Source organism: Panthera uncia, chromosome C2 (genome assembly GCF_023721935.1).
Source record: "Panthera uncia isolate 11264 chromosome C2, Puncia_PCG_1.0, whole genome shotgun sequence".
In the NCBI taxonomy this organism is placed as follows: domain Eukaryota; kingdom Metazoa; phylum Chordata; class Mammalia; order Carnivora; family Felidae; genus Panthera; species Panthera uncia.
The window spans coordinates 38,814,580-38,836,625 of NC_064810.1; the positions used below are offsets into that span (position 1 = coordinate 38,814,580).

The following is a 22,046-nucleotide window of genomic DNA, read 5'->3' on the forward strand; positions in this document are numbered from 1 at the left end:
TTGGCTCAGTTCATGATCTCACTGTTTGGGAGATCGAGTCCTGTATTGTGCTCTCTGCTGTCAGCACAGAACCTGCTTCAGGTCCTCTGTCCCCCCCCCCCCCGCCATCTCTGCCCTTCCCCTGATCATGCTCTCTCTCTCTCAAAAATTAATAAACATTAAAAAAAAATCTCAGAGCTAAAGACCACTTAAAGCTAACCATAATCCAGGGCTGTCTCCAAATAGAACAATAGCTCAAAGGTAGATTCACCCACTTTATATGAAAAAGATAAAAAGATTTAGCACTTGAATCTTCTTTATTCCCAAAATAGAGGCAAAGTTTAAAACAATGCTACTGCAACATTGGAGTTTTACTCACATTATGTAAATATATAATTCTATGTTGTGTTCACCTGGGAATGTAAAGGACTATGGAAGAGTTATTAAAGTGAATGATAGCTAAAGGCTTAGTCTATTATACAACAAAGACCAAGAAATCCTTGACCTTGATCTTCTATCAACAATTCTCCCTCCAGAGAATATAACCTTACGCCATCTGAAAGAATCATGGAGTGATTCCTGACATATATATATATATATATATATATATATATATATATATACACACACACACACACACACACATATACATATTTATATATATACATATATATATAAATAAATATATAACTGTATATATTGTTTTGTTTTGTTAACCTACCCTTGACTCAAGTGTAGGAATTCTGGAATGAAGCATAGGCCACTCCAAACCATTACATATTTGGTAACTTCCTACATGTTTGGTGAGAATATATTAGCACCGAATAATTGAAAATTATAATCCCGGCCCAGCTTCAATGGGGGGCTTTAAATTCTTTGGAAAACAGAGTGGTGTAAAATCAACAAATAAACCAAAACATCTTCAAGGGATTTTGTGTGGTGAATATATGTACATACACAGTTGAAGAAGTTGGTGCTCCATACTTCTTGATGACTGAATTTTCTGGTGCTCCTTGAGTGTCTAGGCAAGAGTATAGGTCTTAACCATCATACTACCAGGTCTTATCCATGTCATTTCATGTGTTTAATGCAACCTTCTTTTTCCACATTGGAAAATTATGTTATAGGAGTGGGCAAGTGTGTGTGTGTGTGTGTGTATGCATGCACGAGTGCAGGTGAGCACATGTTCATATGAGGGAGTAAGATGTTATTTTCGAATAAAATAATTGCAGAAATGTAGAAACACAGAAGGCTAATATTGAGGTCTTCCAGGGAGAAGATATACTCCCTATCAGTGAAAATATCAAGAATGGTGTTGTAGACAGAATAGTCCTTTGAAATATCCTTGAAACCTGTGAATATGTTGCCTTATGTGGCAAAAGTAACTTTGCAGACATGATTAAGATTAGAATCTCGACTTAGGGAGATTATTCCGGATTATTGGGTGGGCCCAAATGAATCACAGGTATTCTTATAAGGGGGATTCAGGAGGATCAAAGTCAGAGAAGGAGATGTGACAATGGTAGCGGACTTAAAAAGATTTGAAGATGCTATATTGCTGACTTCAAAGATGAAAGAAAGAGGTACAAACCAAGGAATTCAGGGTGCCTCTAGAAGCTGGAAAAGGTAACAAATGGACTCTTCCCTAGAACCTCCAGGAGCATAGTCCTTGATTTTAATGCATTTTCGTCCTTTTTGAGCTTCTGGACTTCAGAACTGGAAGAAAGTAAATTTGTGTGGTTTTAAGCCATTAGGTTTGTAGCAATTTGTTACAACAGCATAGGAAAATAGTGCAAATGAACATTATATATTGAATGAGAGCATCTCTGGAGCTACATAGCTTACATTTGAAACCACATTACTGTGCAACATTGACCAATTTAATTTTAATTTTTATGTATCTCAGTTTCTTCCTCTGTAGAATGGGAATAATGATAGTAACTACTTCATAGGGTTAAAGCAGGAACTAAATGAACTAATATATGTAAAGCACCTAAAATATGAGTTTAGAATGAAAAATCGCTGTGTAAGTATTATTAATTATTATAATAATTGGAGCGATTGGTATATGTAGTAGTAAGTTGATTCTATGTAGCTGCCACCTGCTCAGTAGGTGAGTGAATTCCTGCTTGGTCCATCTGCAAGATGATTTCTGTGTACAGAGTATGGAAATACATTGCCTCCTAGTTTATTATTTTCCAGTTTTATTGGAATGGTTCATGGCCTATATCCTGCCACAAAGCAGGGCAAAGTTATTTTAAATCTTCCTGAGGCAAGAGGAGTATATTCAAGATTTCAAAATTAAATCAACAGAGAAAAAGTGCAATAAAAGGCAAATTGAAATCAAACATAAAGTCAGAGGCATAGGAGATGTCAACTTTGAGCAGCATTGAAAATATCAGATTTTGTTGCCTGAATGAAGAAGGAAAGTGACAGAGAAGTAGGGAAGGCAAATATTTGAAAATCTATACAAATTTATCCAAATCATGTTTTGTGGTCATGGAATTTCCCTAATCTGCTTTTAGTCCAGAAATCTCTTCCAGAAATCCAAGAATCTCTTTCCAATAGTCAACTATTCATCTCTACAAATCTCCTCCCTGTATTCCTTATCTTGCTTGATTAATTGCACTAACATTCCATTCAGAAACTGGGAGATATCATCAACCGCTCCCTTATAACTAATGCCTAACCTGCCAAGTCTCATCAATGCACATGCCAAGCAAATCTCAATTGCCTCTATCTGCACTCCCATGGTTTAAACCATAATACTTTCTCACCAGCTTCCTAACTGGTCGGTCTGCCTGTATTCTCAACACGTTTGAAAGAATCCTACACACTCTACCTGAGTTATCTTTATAAAAATCAAATTTGTTCACACCGCTCCTCTGGTTAAACTACTTTAACAGATCCATATCAACTGCAGGACTAACCCAACACTTCTTAGCAAGGATTTTAATATTCCAGCTGTGTCTACTTTTTCATCCTCATGGCTCTCTGTCTGCTAATTCCTAGGTGACTGTACTCTAAATTATCTCTTGATCTTACTCAAACATACAATTCTTTCTCATTCTTTTACAGGACTGTATTTACTCTCCCTTTTCCTAAGTGCTCATCATCCATTATACATCTGGCACATTCTTATTCATCTTTCAGACTGTGCTAAATGTTGCCACCTTTGCAAATAGCCTGAGTCTTCCCTTATTGCAAGATGTTTGTAACGTGTGTGTTAATAACTGGTATGAATCTTAAGTATGCAAGAACTCAGTGTGCAAGAAATATATATTACTTTTTTTTAACACAATTTAATTTTATTTTCAGCACTCATTTTGTCAATGTAGGAGAAAATTGTTTTAAGTCAGTTCAGGCTCCCTGCCTCTTTCCTGGGGTTGTTTTAAGTTTTAGGTTAAATAATTCCAAGTACTTAGGGGTGGGGAACCACATTTTTAACTCTTCCATCCGTGCATTGCTGCATGTAATCCTCAGTAATCAGACCATTCAGCTCAACGCTGAAATTCCTACTCTTGTAGTCCTTGCAAATCAGTTTGTTATTGCCTATTAATATGAATTGTTTCCATGACATGTTAAGATCACAGAAATTGCTGCAACGTTTTCTATGGTTTCTAGGCCAGAGGTCATAATCCCAAGACTGTAACCATAGACAAGAGGTACATGATCAATCTCTTTATCCATTTCCACAACCCTTCCAACCTTTGTTCTTATAACATCTTCTCCATCTCCCTTCTCTCCTTTTGGGAGAAATCATGGAAAAGGGAATCATTTTCCCTTCACATATTTTTATCTATATCTCAAATCTTCTCCATAACCCTCAAGGCCTTAAGTATCTGAAAACCAAAGCTAAGAAGAAGCTCAAACATTTTCTCCTTTTAAAATTATTTTTGTTTTGGTTGTTGTGCCTATTGTGGTCACTGTGTTTTTGTTTTGACACTCCCCTCCAGGAAGTGATGAAGACAACAAAGTCTTTCTGCTGACTCTGCAAGCAGAAATAATCCAGGTGGGAATAAATCCAGGTGGGAAACACAAAAGGAAACATAATTAATATCTTTACAATAGTATTCTGCTCAACAGCACAACTAAGATATGAAACAGTGACAAATGGCAGGGTCCAAATCCACTAATTTCTATCAAAGCTGTTTCAGGACAAATTGTGAAGTGGAAGAAGTTGGTCTTGGGACATCATATCTCTTCCATCATCTCATCAATAAACTCTCCTCTCATTTTGGTTTGCTGGTTTCCTCCTTAATCCACCAAAATAGGCTTCCACGAAAGGCTCATTCAGCAGTGATTTACTACTAATTATAAAAGCTTTAATAGTAGTAAATTCACAACAGTTGATTTTTGCATGTTATCTCATACAGAAGTTACATGCATAAGCTAATGTGGGGAGGGGCAGGGAGAGAGTTAAGAAAGAATATGTACTCTGATTCTGAAGGAAAAAACAAATCCTTTCTCTTTTGTCCATGGTGCACAAGGGGCCAGACCAAGAAGCTAGCTATGAAAACAGACATACATGAGATTACACCAGCCACAAATTTCGTTGTCTGCTTGTAGGCAATCAGAAAGCATAATTGCTAGTAATTCTTTTTTTGACCAACTTGTTATCTAGTTGTGCCAGGGGTCACTTTGGGTTCACTTACTCATCATAATTTGGAAGAATAATTTTGTGGGTCTTCTCTATATGCCAAGCACCAGCTGCCAGGTTTGATTTACATGGTTACAAAGGATAATATATTTTTTTTATTATTCCCATATGAGTGTTTATGCATAAGGAGTTTTTATACTATCAGGGTACAATGAAACATGCTAAATATATAAAAACATTACTTTTTAACCATACTGGGCATATTAAGCCAAAAATTACCAACTTTCAGAAAAAATAATGTGCCTAAAGATGATTGTAGATAATGCTCAGGCTTAGGAAAAAATGTCACTTTCATAGAAAAGAAGCCAAATAATAATAATAATAATAATTATTATTATTATTATTAAATACATATTTCTAGTCCTTTATTACACTTGGTAAATATTAAATATTTTTAAATGGACAATTTCTATACGTAATATGCACCAATGAAACACATATTTGAAAGTTTTAAATTGTCATTCCCAAATTTAGAAGCCAAGGGCAACTTTTTGGTTCATGCATAAGGCCAAGAACAAAACCTTGAAATAGACCCAAACCATCTCAGGGTTTAAATATCCTTGTTTTTCCAGCTGTGCATTCTAGAAGAGCCTACAGATATCTAACAGTTTACATTTCACAGATTTCACTGGAAGGGGAAAAGTTGTTTTTCATCACAGAAAACTACTTTTGGTAAATATAAATAGAAATAAAACCAGAAGGTGCACTTCAATGTTTAGTTAAAGGGAATATTTTATCTATTTATAAAATTCATTTTTTATTCTCATCTGATTTTGACTTGAATAGCTTCCAATTCCATTTGCCTACTTTGTCTAGGCTTTGTGGTTTCCTTCCTTTAACTTATGGCTAAGGTAGTGCATCTATTGAAAATTTTCAGAACCCCATGTCTTAAGATAATTAAATGTTCTCTTCCTTGGTTCATTGCTTGTCTACCGTAAGCTTCTTAATTCAAAAGACAAAAACATATCCACATTTAAGAAAGGCATTAACTTGCTCTACTCGCCACCTTTAAGAGAATTTAAATCCCTTTACAAATTAAATTATGAGTAAATTCCATTCATTCAGAAAACTAGTTACCTGTAATAATAAAAAAAAAAAAAAGAACCTGATTTATTCCTGGTAGTTTTCCTTCATTTTTTGACACTGACCAATAGGCAGAGATTATATTTGCCACAGAGTGATGAAAGTTATCAAAATACATACACATGCAGGGCCCTTACTCAGTATAATTTCCAAAATTGTGAAAGTCCCTTATCTGAAAGATACTAGGAATATATATAGATAAGTAAATGCCAGATCTAAATTTTCCTAAGAGTTCAAATTAGCATTTTCAAAACCATCTTTAGAGTTTTCTAGATACGCACTTGATTTGACAAAATAGCTAATTTGGATTATAAAATTGGTTATTGCCATTTTTATTTCAGCAAATAGTTCAAGAAGAAATTATTTGATTGACTTACACTTTACATATGTATATACCTATATCTATATCTGTATCTATATATAACTATATTTGTATTGTGCCTATATTTATACAGAAAGATAAAGTAGCATTTGGTTATTGTGTGATACAATATTTTGTCCACTAGATGGGTCTCACTTTCATATTTTTCAAAATAAGACACCTATTTTTCTGTATTCATTCCAGTTGACCTCAGAGAGCTACCTGTTGGAGTTAAAAACAATACCCAACCAGTACTCTTCAAAAGGGCCAAGGTCACAAATCAAATGCCCAAAAAAGGAAAAAAAAAAAATTAAGGAACTGTTCCTACTGTAACTAAGGGTAAACTAAATAACAATTAAAGATAATGTGAAAGCCTGGATCCAACCTTAGAGCAGACAAAAAGACAGTAGGACAACAGCTGAAACTGAATGTCTGTATTTTCGTTAATAGTATTATAGTGATACCAATTTCCTGGTTTTGATCATTATATCATGGTTATGTGAGGTTATTATTAATAGAAGTGAGATGACAAATATGAAGGAAGTCTACTATTTTTTTAATGTATTTTTATTTTGGGGGAGAGCCAAGAGGGGAGGGGCAGATAGAAGGGGACAGAGGATTTGAACCAGGCCCCGAACTGACAGTTTGACAGCAGCGAGCCTGACGTGGGGCTTAAACTCACAAACTGCGAGATCATGACCTGGATCAAAGACAGACTCTCAACTGACTGAGTCACCCAAGTGTTCTGGAACTCTACTGCTTTTGCAAGTTTTTGTAAGTCTATAACTATTTAAAAATAAAAAAGTTTTTAAAAATCAATGTTCCAGAGTTAAAGTGAAGGATAAATTAGAAAAAATAATTATCAGGAGTACTAAGACTAAGTACTGAAAAGTAAGAAAGACTCAAGAACTGAGATGCTAGAAAATGCTTAGGGTATGTTTTTTAAATCCTGCAGAACATGATCTTTTTTTTCTATTAATTTAAGGTGTAGCCTTAGTAGGGATCACAACTGCTGGTTTGGCCCATTGAAACAAAAATAATTAATCAAAGAAAACAAAGTAATATGGGTATGCTTCACATAGACCTTTCATCACATAATTTTATAATACTGTAATTTTTCTTTATATTTTGAATTATTGCTCAGTTAGTGCCAATATCTAATTTTTTCCTGTTAGAAAATACATGTAGATAGTATGTTTTCTGAACTTGTAATTACATGAAAATTAATTATTCTTGCCTTTGTAAGTAAATATCTAAATCAATTTATAATTATCAGTTGAAACATATTTTCCTCAAATTTTTGAAGTTTGTTTTTAGTTACCTAATTTATTTTTTCCTGCCAATAAACTTTTGGAATTCTATCTAGGTCATAGAGATTTAAAATGTTACTAGTATATATCTAGTATATGTCTCTTCTTACTATTGTTATTATATTATTATTATTATTATTAATGTTACTTGGGACATATTAATAATGAATACTTTTAATCTCTAGATACATGCTTTTATTTATCACAGTGAAGTTTCATTCCATAAACACTATGGTTGTTCATGTTTTGTTTGTCCTGGTTTATTCTTTAGAAACATTTATATGTTGGATCTATGTTCTCTACCCTTCAGATCTAGTAATACATGACCCCTCCTTACTTTCTTCCTTCCTTCTTTTTTTCTTTCTTTCTTTCTGTCCTTTCCTCCTTTGTCCATCCCCCCCAACCTTTGCTATTCTAGTTTCTAAATTCTAGAAGATTTTATAATTTTTTCTTTATTAATGATTTGGATTGTTTACATTCTTTGACTGAATATCTAATGCATAAAGTATATTTTGATTTGGCTATTGAATTTTGACTACTGTGTTACTTTTCAACTTTGCTCAGGCACATCACGATTGTTTGTCCCTAAAGAATATCATAATAGCTTCTGACATTTGCCAAAGTTATGTATCTCCTATCTTGCTTTAGCCTTCATTAGTAATATTTTCTAAATTCTTTTGAAAACTGCAATTCCTTGAATGCAACATAGATACTTTAAAGGGGATATTGATAAACTGCAAAGCTAGCATAAATTAGTAAAGATGGACAGAACTTCCAAACTATGCCACATAAGAATCAATAAAAGCACGAAAGCTTAAGAATAAAAGACTCTGTTCAGACTATGTTGCTGCATACATGGATATACCCAGATGAGAAAAATTGTATAGCACATATATATGCATAATGAATACAACTAAAACTGGGGCAATCTAAATTAAATCAATAGATGGTTATCACTGTCAATATTTTGATTGTAATATTATACTAGAGTTTTGCAAAATATTACCATTGGGGGAAACTGGGAAAAATATACAAAGAATATCTCATTTTATTTCATACAATTTCATATGAATCTATAGTTATCTCAATTAAGAAAAAAATGTGAAAGCAAAATAAAGATATTCTCCAATTTTAAAAGAGAGCCAGAGAGCCAGAGAGAGGAGTCTGAAACGAAAAGAAAATAAATCTATTTTGTGTGTTTCCTGGTCAAGAATTTTTTTTCTATAAAAGGCCAGACTGCAAATATTTCAGGCTTTGTGGGCCATAAGTTATCTGTTACTACTCATCTCTGACTGTGTCACAAAAGCAGCCATTGTGAATAAATATAACGAGCATAGCTGTGTCCCAGTAAAACTGTATTTATAGACACTTAATTTGAATTTGTTTAATTGTCCTATGTAATTAAATATTAGTCTTCCTTTGATTTTTCTCAATCATTTAAAAATGTAATATCTATTCTATGGGGCACCTGGGTGACTCAGTCAGTTAAGCATCCGACTTGGTTTCAGTTCAGGTCATGATCTCAGGGTTTGTGGGATCCGGCCCTGCACAGAACCTGCTTGGGATTCTCTCTCTTTCTGCCCCTCCCCTGCTCACACACACACTCACTCTCTCCCTCAAAATAAAATAAAATAAAATAAAATAAAATAAAATAAAAAGTAAGTAATACCTACTCTAAAAACTATAAGATGCTGATGAAAGAAATAGAAGATGATATAAATAAATGAAAAAATATAGTGCGTTCATGGATTGTTAGAATGAATATTCTTAAAATGTTCATACTACTCAAAGTCATCTATAGGTTCAACACAATCCCCATCAAAATACCAATAGTATTCTTCACAGAACTACAGCAAAAAAATCCCCAAATCTGTATGGAACCACAAAAGACTGAATAGCTAAAGCAACCTTGAGAAAGAGGAATAAAGCTGGAGGTATCACAATCCCATATTTCAAACTAACTACAAAGCTATAGTACTGAAAATAATATGTCATAGGCATAGAAATAGACCTGTGTATATATCAATGGAACAAAAAAAAAGAGTCCAGAAACAAAGCCATATTTATACGGTCAACTGATCTACAAGAAAGGAAGCAAGAATATACAATGAATAAGAGAAGAGACAGTATCTTCAATAAATGGTGTAGGAAGACTGGACAGCTATATGCAGAAGAATGAAACTGCACCACTTTCTTATATCATACCATACCTAAATAAATAAATAAACAAACAAACAAACAAATAAAAGCACAATGGATTAAAAAGCTAAAAGTAAGACCTGAAGTTATAAACCTCTTCAAAGAAAACACAGGCAATAAACTCATGGACATCGACCATAGCAACATTTTTCTGGATGTGTCTCCTCAGGCAATGGAAACAAAAGAAAAAATAAACTACTGGGACTACATCAAAATAAAAAGGTTTTTGCATAGAGAAAGAAATAACAAAACAAAAAGACAACCTAGTGAATGGTAGAAGATATTTGCAAATTATATATTCAATGAAGGGTTAATTGCCCAGAATATATAAAGAACTCATACAACTCAACACCAAAAAAAACAAACTCATTTAAAAATGGGCAGAGGACCTACACAGACATTTTTTTCAAAGAAGACATACAGAAAGCCAACAGGCACATGAAAAGATGTTCAACATCACTAATCATCAGGGAAATGCAAATCAATACCACCTCACACCAGGGGTGCCTGGGTGGCTCGGTTGAGCATCCAACTTCAGCTCAGGTCATGATCTCACAGTTTGTGGGTTTGAGTCCCCCGTGAGGCTCTGTGTTAACAGCTCGAAGCCTGGAGCCTGCTTCGGATTCTCTCTTTCTCTTTCTCTCTCTCTCTCTCTCTCTCTCTCAAAAAAAATAAACATTAACAAAAAAGTACCACCTCACACCTATCAGAATGGCTAGTATCAAAAAAAAAGAGTTAAAAAATAAGTTTTGACGAGAATGTGGAGAAGAGGGAACTCTCATGCATTGTTTGTGGGAATGTAAACTGGTGTAGCCATTATAGAAAACAGTATGTAGTTTGCTCAAAAAATTAAAAGTAGAAATACCATATGACCTAGCAATTCCACTTCTAGATATTTACCCAAAGAAAATGAAAACACTAATTTGAAAAGACATATGTTCCCCTATGTTTATCGCAGCATTATTTACAATACCCAAGATATAAAAGCAACCTGTGTCCATGAATAGATAAATGGATACAGATGGTGTGGTATATATACACAATGGAATATTACTCAGCCATAAAAAAGAATGAATCTTGACATCTGTGACAACATGGATGGACATAGAGAGTATTACATTAAATGAAATAAGTCAGAAAAACAAATACCATATAATTTCACTTACATGTGGAATATAAAAATAAAACAAACAAATAACAACAAGACAAAAACAGAAACAGACTCATAAATACAAAAAAAAAAAAAAAAAACCAAAAAACCTAGCAGTTGCCAGAGGAAAGGGTGTGGGAGGGTGGATGGGCAAAATAGGCGAAGGGAATTAAAAGAGATACAAACTTCCAGTTATAAAATAAATAAGGGGCACCTAGATGGTTCATTAAGTTAAGCATGATTTCATGCTTCAAGATTTCACTTTCAAGAGCTGACTCTTGATTTCAGCTCCAGCATGATCTCTCAGTTCATAAATAAGATCAAGCCCCAAGTCAGACTCTGCACTGACAGCACAGAGCCTGCTTGAGATCTCTCTCCCCCTCTCTCTCTGCCCCTCCCCTGTACTCTCTCTCAAAAATAAATAGAAATATTTTTTTTAAAAGGGAAAGATACAAAATCTATGCTGTCACTTTAAAATACATTTTACAAAAAGCAAAATTATAAAGGAAATTAATAAAAGAAATACACTATTAAAGATAATAGTGGGAATCAATGAAATACAAAATAGATCAGCAACAGTAGCTAAAGTCAATAGTCAAAATCAGTTCTTTGATGTGGTTAATAAAATTGTTAAATTCCTAGGAAGATTGATCATGAAAAATAAAAAAAAGAGAGAAATACATGCAGTACCAATATCATGATAAGAGAGAACATCACTACAGATGATATTAATATTTAAAATGTTATAACAACATTGTGCCAATGAAACTGACAGGTGAAATGCATATATTCCTTAAAAATCACAACTTATCAAATTGGAATAAAAAAAAGAAAACCAAAGTAGCCTTATATCTGTTGTTGAATTTTTTTAGTCAAGAAAAATACAAAAAATTTCCAGACACAGAGCTTCACTGATGAATTATATAAGGCATTTAAGGAAGATACAATATGGTATTATGCAAAGCTTTTGGGAAATTATAAGAGGAGAGGACACTCTCCTGACAGCATAGAGCCCACTTGGGATTCTGTCTCTTCTTCTCTCTCTTTCCTCCACTGCTTTCAAACTAAATAAACTTTAAAAATATTACTTTAAAAATTATTAAAAATAAAATAAATAAGTCATGGAGATAAAAAGTACAGCAAAGGGAATATAGTTAATAAAATTATAATACCATTATTTGGTGACAGATGATAACTACATTTACCATGGTAAGCAATTCATAAAGTTTATAATTATTGAATCACTGTGTTATACCCCTGAAACTAATATAATACTGTGTGTCAACTATACTTCAATTAAAAATTTTTAAAAAATTTCTTTAATTGTGCTAAAAGCAAGGCAAATGAGCATAATTACAGTTCTGTAACATTAAGGAAATAATCAAATTCATCGAAAACTTTTAAAATTGTATGTGGTAAAATACTCAGGCAAGGAGAGAATCATGAAAGCAGCAAGGGAAAAAAAGTCCCTAACATACAAGGGAAGACAGATCAGGTTTGCAGCAGACCTATCTACAGAAACTTGGCAGGCCAGAAAGGAGTGGCAGGATATAGTCAGTGTGCTGAATCAGAAAAATATGCAGCCAAGAACTATCCAGCAAGGCTGTCATTCAAAATAGAAAGAGAGATCAAAAGTTTCCCAGACAAACAAAAATTAAAGGAGTTTGTGACCACTAAACCAGCTCTGCAAGAAATTTAAGGGGGACCCTCTGAGGGGAGAAAAGATGAAAAAAAAATATATATATATATATACCAAAAGCAACAAAAGATTAGAAAGGACCAGAGAACACCGCCAGAAACTCCAACTCTACAAGCATCATAATGGCAATAAATTCATATCTTTCAGTACTCATTCTAAACATCAATGGACTCAATGCTCCAATCAAAAGACATAGGGTAAAAGAATGGATAAGAAAACAAGACTTATTTATATGCTGTTTATAAGAGACCCACTTTAGACCTAAAGACACCTACAGATTGAAAATAAGGGGATGGAGAACCATCTATCATGCTAATGATCAACAAAAGAAAGCTGGAGTAGCCATACTTATATCAGACAATCTAGACTTTAAAATAAAGACTGTAACAAGAGATGTAGAGGGCATTATATCATAATCAAGGGGTCTATAGACCAAGAAGACCTAACAATTGTAAACATTTATGTGCCAAATGTGGGAGAACCCAAATATATAAATCAATTACTCGCAAACATCAAGAAACTCATCAATAGTAATACCATAATAGTAGGAGACTTCAACACCCCACTCACAGCAATGGACAGACCTTCTAATAAAAAAAAATCAACAAGAAAACAATGGCTTTGAATGACACATTGGACCAGATAGACTTAACAGATATATTCAGAACATTTCATTCTAAAGCAGCAGAATATACATTCTTCTCCAGTGCACATGGAACGTTCTCCAGAATAGACCATATACTGGGACACAAATCAGCCATAAGTAAGTACAAAAAGATCAAGATCATACCATGCATATTTTTAGACCACAATGCTATGAAACTGGAAATCAACCACAAGAACAAGTTTGGAAAGGTAACAAATACTTGGAGAATGAAGAACATCCTACTAAAGAATGAATGGGCTAACCAAAGCAGTTAAAGAAGAAATTAAAAGTATATGGAAGTAAATGAAAATGATAGCACCAGAACCCAAAACCTCTGGGACGCAGCAAAGGCGTTCATAAGAGGAAAATATATAGCAATCCAGGCCTTCCTAAAGAAGGAAGAAAGATCTCAGATACACAACCTAACCTTATGCCATAAGGAGCTGGAAAAAGAACAGCAAATAAAACCCAAAACCAGCAGAAGATAGGAAATAATAAAGATTAGAGCAGAAATTAATGGTATCGAAACGAAAGAAACAGTATTACAGATCAATGAAACCAGAAGCTGGTTCTTTGAAAGAATTAACAAAAGTGATAAACCACTAGCCAGTTTGATCAAGAAGAAAAAGGAAAGGATCCAAATAAGTAAAATCAAGAATGAAAGAGGAGAAATCACAACCAACACAACAGAAATAAAAACAATAATAAGAGAATATTATGAATAATTATATGCCAATAAAATGGGCAATCTGGAAGAAATGGACAAATTCCTAGAAACATATACACTACCAAAACTGAAACAGGAAGAAATAGAAAATTTGAACAGACCCATAACCAGTAAGGAAATCAAATTAGTAATAAAAAACCTGCCAGAAAATAAGAGTCCAGGGCCAGATGGCTTTCCAGAGGAATTCTACCCACCATTTAAGGAAGAGTTAACACCTATTCTCTTGAAACTGTTCCAAAAAATAGAAATGGAAGGAAATCTTCCAAACTCTTTCTGTGAAGCCAGCATTACCCTGATTCCAAAACCAGACAGAGACCCCACTAAAAAGGAGAACTATAGACCAATTTCCCTGATGAACATGGATGCAAAAATCCTCAACAAGATATTAGCCAACCGGATCCAACAATACATTAAAAACAATTATTCACCACGACCAAGTGGGATTTATACCTGGGATGCAGGGCTGGTTTAATCTCCACAAAACAATTAACGTGATTCATCACATGAATAAAAGAAAGGACAAGAACCGTACGATCCTCTCAATAGATGCAGAGAAAGCATTTGATAAAATACAGCATCCTTTCTTGATAAAAACCCTCAAGAAAGTAGGGATAGAAGGATCATACCTTGAGATCATAAAAGCCATATATGAGCGACCCAATGCCAATATCATCCTCAATGGGGAAAAACTGAGAGCTTTCCCCCTAAGGTCAGGAACAAGACAGGGATGTCCACTCTCGCCGCTGTTATTCAACATAGTATTAGAAGTCTTAGACTCTGCAATCAGACAACACAAAGAAATAAAAGGCATCCAAATGGGCCAAGAGGAGGTCAACCTTTCACTCTTCGCAGATGACGATACTGTATATGGAAAACCCAAAAGATTCCACCAAAAAACTGCTAGAACTGATTCATGAATTCAGCAAAGTTGCAGGATATAAAATCAATGCACAGAAATTGGTTGCATTCCTATACACCAACAATGAAGTGACAGAAAGAGAAATCAAGGAATCGATCCCATTTACAGTTGCACCAAAAACCATAAAATACCTAGGAATAAATCTAAATCAAAGAGGTGAAAAATCTATACACTGAAAACTATAGAAAGCTTATGAAAGAAATTGAAGAAGACACAAAGAAATGGAAAAAGATTCCATGCTCCTGGATAGGAAGAAAAAATACTGTTAAAATGTCAATACTACCCAAAGCAATCTACATATTCAAGGCGATCCCTATCAAAGTAACAGCAGCATTCTTCACCGAGCTACAACAAATAATCCTAAAATTTGTATGGAACCAGAAAAGACCCCGAAGAGTGAAAGAAATCTTGAAAAAGAAAACCAAAGCAGGAGGCATCACAATCCCAGACTTCAAGCTATGCTACAAAGCTGTAATCATCAAGACAGTATGGTACTGGCACAAGAACAGACACTCAGATCAATGGAACAGAATAGAGAACCCAGAAATGGACCCACAAACGTATGGCCAACTAAGCTTTGACAAAGCAGGAAAGAATATCCAATGGAATAAAGACAGTCTCTTCAGCAAGTGGTGCTGGGAAAACTGGACAGTGACATGCAGAAGAATGAACCTGGACCACTTTCTTATACCATACACACAAATAAACTCAAAGTGGATGAAAGACCTCAATGTAAGACAGGAAGCCATCAAAATCCTCGAGGAGAAAGCAGGCAAAAACCTCTTTGATCTTGCCCGCAGCAATTTCTTACTCAACATGTCACCAACCAACACATGAAAAAATGCTCAACATCACTCATCATCAGGGAAATACAAATCAAAACCACAGTGAGATACCACCTGACACCTGTCAGAATGGCTAACATTAACAACTCAGGCAACAACAGATGTTGGCGAGGATGCGAAGAAAGAGGATCTCTTTTGCATTGTTGGTGGGAATGCAAGCTGGTGCAGCCACTCTGGAAAATAGTATGGAGGTTCCTCAAAAAACTAAAAATAGAACTACCCTATGACCCAGCAATTGCACTACTAGGCATTTATCCAAGGGATACAGGTGTGCTGTTTCGAAGGGACACATGTACCCCCATGTTTATAGCAGCACTATCAAAATTGGCAAAGTATGGAAAGAGCCCAAATGCCCATCGATGGATGAATGGATAAAGCAAATGTGGCATATATATACAATGGAGTATTACTCGGGACTCAAAAAGAATGAAATCTTGCTATTTGCAACTACATGGATTGAACTGGAGGGTATTATGCTAAGTGAAATTAGTCAGAGAAAGACAAAAATCATATGACTTTACTCATATGAGGACTTTAAGAGACAAAACAGATGAACATAAGGGAAAGGAAACAAAAATAATATGAAAACAGGGAGGGGGACAAAACAAAAGAGACTCATAAATATGGAGAACAAACTGAGGGTTACTGGAGGGGTTGTGGGAGCAGGGATGGGCTAAATGGGCAAGGGGCATTAAGGAATCTACTGAAATCATTGTTTCACTATATACCAACTGATTTGGATGTAAATTTTAAAAAGTAAAAAGTAAAGTTAAAAAAGAAAATATGGTTAATATAAAAAATAATAAAATATAACTGTATGCAGTAAATTCTATTTTAATGAAATAATCCATTCTAGGTTTAAGATGAGTTTTAAAAATCTTTATTCAATTCTAGTGTAGTTACTCTGAAAAAAAAAAAAAACTAGGAAGACAATTATTCTAAATTCAAAATCATCAAGAACCCACTGTCATTACCAATAAAAAGTTTAAAATTAAAAATAATAATTAGTTAATTAAATACAAAAGTAATATCCATTCTTAGCTTGTGGGTCATAGAAAAATAAGCCACAGGGTAGACTTTGGCTCAAGGGCTACAGTTTGCTGACTCTTGCTGTAGAGAGAGATTTGGCTGAAAACTGGAGATGTTTACAAACAGTGGAACTGAAGCTACATGGTCTGTTAAAATGGGTAGAGAGGATCTTCACAAATTAGATGAGAGACTGAAATGTGTAATCCAAGATGACTTCCAATTAGAAGAGTCTGATTTTTTGTTCTTTATCTGAAATGGGGTAATTTAAGGTGATGAAAGAAGATTTTTTTCCTACATACTTAAAAGGAAATTTAAAAAAAATTTAGCTCAAAACATTGACTAAATTTTCCAGGGACTTAAAGAACAAGCAATAAACAAACTGCTCTTACATTTCCTGAACCCAAAAGCTACCTCCAAAACCTGAATTATCCTTACTTTCTGATTCATATCTGATATTTAGGAAAGTTCTTCACTAAATTTATTCAAAGTTTATAGTGGAAGCCACAGTTTTGCAAAGGAATTACCAAGTATTCAATAGTAGCTAACTATTCTTTCTGTTACCGTTATTATTTGCAAATTTTTCACAAATAAAATAAGGCCTAGCCATGTCACACGAAACAAGAGAGAATGAATCAGAGTACCCCCATACTCCACGGAGATATCTATGTATCAATGCAGAAATACTTGATTCCAAATTCTGGAAAGGTTTTTTTTGTTCCTCATTGGTGTGTACCTGAAATTCACTGGTGACAGCCTCGTCTCTATTTTAAGGCTTTGGGCTCTGTGTAAATGACAGGCCTTTGGAAGAAACTCTGGACTGAACTGCATGAGTGGGGGCTGATTCAAGTTTTGTGATACTGAAACTCTCTTTAAAAAAAAATAATACACTATTATGAATAAAAATTAGGTACAGGATTTGGGGTTGCTGTGCAACAGAAGTGACCTGATGCTTAAACTTCATGAGCTAACTAGTAAATTCACCTCTTTTCCAAAGAGCATTTTTGTTTACTTTTTTAAATTTTTAAAAAAAATTTTTTTAACATTTTTTTTTATTTTTTTGAGAGACAGAGAGAGACAGAACATAAGCGGGGAAGGGCAGAGAGAGAGGGAGACACAGAACCCGAAGCAGGCTTCAAGCTCCGAACTGTCAATGCAGAGCCCGATGCAGTGCATGAACCTGCAAACCACGAGATTATGACCCGAGCCAAAGTCAAATGCTCAACTGACTGAGCCACCCAGGCACCCCTCAAAGAACATTTTTGAAACAAAAGATGGAAAAATTGAGTTTTTGTGAATAATGAGATTTTCAGCATAACATGTTGAGCAGAAAACACTGGCAACTGGGTGAGGGGGTGATGTTATCAATGACAAACCTCACTCAGAGTTTATTATTTACCCCTTTACTTTTAGGGCCTCTTCATTATTGGTGCCATAAAGAAAGAAAATGATGCTCTTCAGTTGCCTGTTAACTTAACATTTCTAGCCCCAACAATTAAGGATGAAAAAAATCAAATAACCCAATGAAATATGTCTTGAAAATAAATAAACGTAGATTTTCAGTAAATAAAGACTATGTTGAGATAGGAAACAATGATTGGATTCGTGAAAACATCTTTTAGAAAAGTATCATCTTATTCTAAAAATGATCAAGGCTTTAGTACCTAGGAAAGTGTAGATCTTTAAACCATCAGCCTTTTGTTCACTAAGGCAGTTCTGGTTTTCATGCCACTTGCCGTTAAGTACACACACACAAGCATGTAATTATAGCAGCATGCTGAGAATTGAACTGCTGCTACATAAGCATATGTCTTTTCCTAAATGCCCCCTGAGCAAGAGCTGATCGATGAGCATATCTTTGCAGTTCATGCCAGCATTTTTCAGTTATGTCAATCAGATATAACCAAATCTTTTAGGTCTTTGGCTGAATACTGTCATTTTTATCTATGCAGTCATATAGAGAAAAGTTATATTTATATTTTGCTTAATAGAACTTCATGAGATTCATAGAAGTTGCAGGAAATTTTGGGTGCAGCCTGACCCAGGCCCCATGCATGTGAATGTATGGTTATCTATAGCATCAAAAGCAAAGCAATTCTCTATTAGCGGTTTTCAAGTGGGAGATAGCTACAGTTGTGAGCCAAATTTTGGGTCATTTTTCAAAAATAGAAATGGACAAAATGTATGATTAACACTTAAAAATTATGGCAGATTCAAGAGTGGCTACAATGCATCAGTTTCATAGGCTTGCATGGGTTGCATCTTCAGCCAGAGAAAAGGGGTGGTGTTATATACTAACTGAGCCAAGATTGTGCATAACTCATAATATTAGTGAAATCTTTAAATAGCGGCGTTAATTATTGACATAATCATTAACTGCTCTTAGAATGACTCACCTAAAACAACTCTGGCACGATTTCATATGTCTAACACTCCACAGCATATGACACATAGGAATTTCATCCACTGTGTCTACTGCATTGCAGGAAGTATGAGAATCACAGGCTTCAGAAATCTGAGGGCTAAGCCTCACCAATGCGTGCAAATCCGTAAATGCTCCAGGGATTGCTTACAGATAGAATAAACTCTGTCTCACACATATATCTCACAAATGTTTACAACATTTCAGATGTAAGATGTTTTCATTTCAGACTTTCTGAATTCATGATAGATTTTTGACCTTCTGCGTTTGTACAAGTAATGGACACTAAACACACAATTACCATCCATGAAAGTTGGTGAAATATTTTGAGGTTTAAAAAAAAAAGTCAGGTAGCTGAAAGTACTGGAAATCTTCAAAGGTATAATTGGTAATTAGGTGATAATATCTTCCTCCCCAGAACTCTTTTCCCAGGATTCTGGGCAGCAGAACTGAACTTCATAAAGCGGGTGCCCTTGGTACAAGTGCAGCGATGGGACTTACATTCCACTCAAGATTGTGTTTTCTCCTCCTTCTATACCGGTAGAATCATTCTCTTTTACTTTGCTAATGGAATTACTTTTCCCCAATATGATTTATGAACCAAATCTTTGCCTAAAAAAAAAAAAAATGTGTGTTTCTACCCTAAATCTAACTGCTCAAAGTAGGTCCTTTTAACCTGAATAATCCCTCAGTGGCAACTAACTCATGTTAATGTTCTTTGATTAAAAACAATTGTGATTTATATAGATGAATGGATAAAGAAAATGTGGTATATATATACAATGGAGTATTACTTGGCAATCAAAAAGAATGAAATCTTGCCATTTGCAACTATGTGGATGGAACTGGAGGGTATTATGCTAAGTGAAATTAGAGAAAGACAAAAATCATATGACTTCACTCATATGAGGACTTTAAGAGACAAAACAGATGAACATAAGGGAAGGGAAACAAAACTAATATAAAAACAGGGAGGGGCACAAAACAGAAGAGACTCATAAATATGGAGAACAAACTGAGGGTTGCTGGAGGGGTTGTGGGAGGGGGGATGGACTAAATGGGTAAGGGGCACCAAGGAATCTACTCCTGAAATCATTGTTGCACTATATGCTAATTTGGATGTAAATTTTAAAAAAGAAAAAATAAAGTTAAAAAAAAACAATTGTGATTTATAGAGTGGAGGTAATAGCTCCATTTAAGATCCTACTATTACTAACAACACAGCAGGAGAGCTCTCAAGACAACAGCTTTTCAGCAGATAATATTATGAAGCAACCATTATATATAGCTCCATCCCATCACTGTTTTACACTGAATAACTTTGACGTATAACACTGAGTGAATTTAAGATGTACATGTCACTTTGATACATTTATACATTGCAATATGATTACTGATACAGCAATATTTATCTAATTGTGGTACAATATTCATGTCTACGTTTATTATACCATCCATTAGGTTTCTAGGGCTTATTTACTACTTGTTACAAATTTGTAGCCTTAAACATCATCACTCTTATCCCCCCTACCACATCCCCAGGTAACCACAATTTTACTCTGCTTTTTTACAGGTTTAACTCTTTTAGATTCCACATATAAGTGATGTCATACAGTATTTGTTTTTCTTTAATTTATCTCTCAACATAATGTGCTCAAGTCCATACATGGTGCTGCAAATGGGGGGTTATTAGCCCATCATCTTTGAAAATGCCTAAAAAAACAGTATTTCATTAATGTGTAGGTTGCATACATATCTGAGTAAATTTCATGAACCAATTACATATAGACTTTTTTTTTTAAGAAATCACATTGTACACATTTTTACTACAGCCTTGTTTGGAAAGACTTATATAAGACACTGTGTCTCACATAGCATTAACATATTATAAATGAGAAATTCATCCATTTTGTGTTTCATTAAAAAAATTTATTTTGTCTCACATAGATACTTAATAAAACTTTTTAAAACATTTTTTACATAATCAATTATTTGCAGCTTAATCCTAAAACCTTAACATTTAAAGGAGGAGTATCTTTATGTCTACTATTAAAATTCAGTGATATTTGACAGAAAAGTAAATGACATTTGCGGAAGGGAAGCAAATGTCCTTCACCTTTTTAAAAGCATGAGATATGTGACGCGTAATTGAAACGATTATATTCCAGAAAGGAAAACAAATTATTTTATCCTTCTGCCTATCTGTGCAAACATTCAATAAAGAAACGTGGAGTCATGAGTATAGTACTACCTTGAAACACCATGGAGAGCTGTTTTTGAAAATCTATTCTTTAGGCCTACATCAGTAAGTCACTGAAATTATGAGTAATATTTTCACCAAATAGATATTCAGAGCTCACCTGTAAGGCTTGTTCAGAGGGTAGGAATCAATATTTGAATATAAGAGCACAACAGATCCTTTGGAGTCATTTGGTAGAACCTTCTCATTTTATTGGCTAGGAAACCTCACAACAGAGAGGTGATTTGTCCAAGATCACACAAAAATCGTAACAAATTTGGCCTTTCACTAACACATTACTGCTTATACTCTACCACCACTCCTTCCCCTTAGCCTGGGTTTAAATAAAGATGTAGAGGTTGTGGACCACAGTTTTAGTTGGTCTAATACTGTTAGTATTTTTGTTTCTTCCAATTCTGCTGTGAGTAAAAAATTACACGCACTCCAGTTTTCGACTGAGTCAAACAAAATTTTGGCAATGTCTCTCTCCTTTTCCCAAGTCTTTTTGTTTATTATATGCTGTAGTGGTAAAGCCTGAGTTGGCAATGGTTAAGTGAGGACCCTGAATAAAAGATTGGCTCTTTGACTCCTCTAAATCAGCTGAGAGGACTAGATAAAAATGTCTTCAGGGATGCTCCAAATAGAAAAAGATGCAAGGCTTTTTCAGACCATTGAGAAAGGTACGATATTCCAGGACTCTGAGGCTGCTTACCTTTGCTCCAGTACTCTAGATAGATATGACAGGAGGAAAAACAGAGACAGAAGGAATTGAGATGACTTC

At 34.6% G+C, this 22,046-nt stretch overlaps 1 pseudogene; it reads right to left on the reverse strand.

Moving 5' to 3' along the window:
- LOC125921537 (40S ribosomal protein SA-like) overlaps positions 1-22,046 on the reverse strand; it is an 80,055-nt pseudogene that overhangs the window by 15,303 nt on the left and 42,706 nt on the right.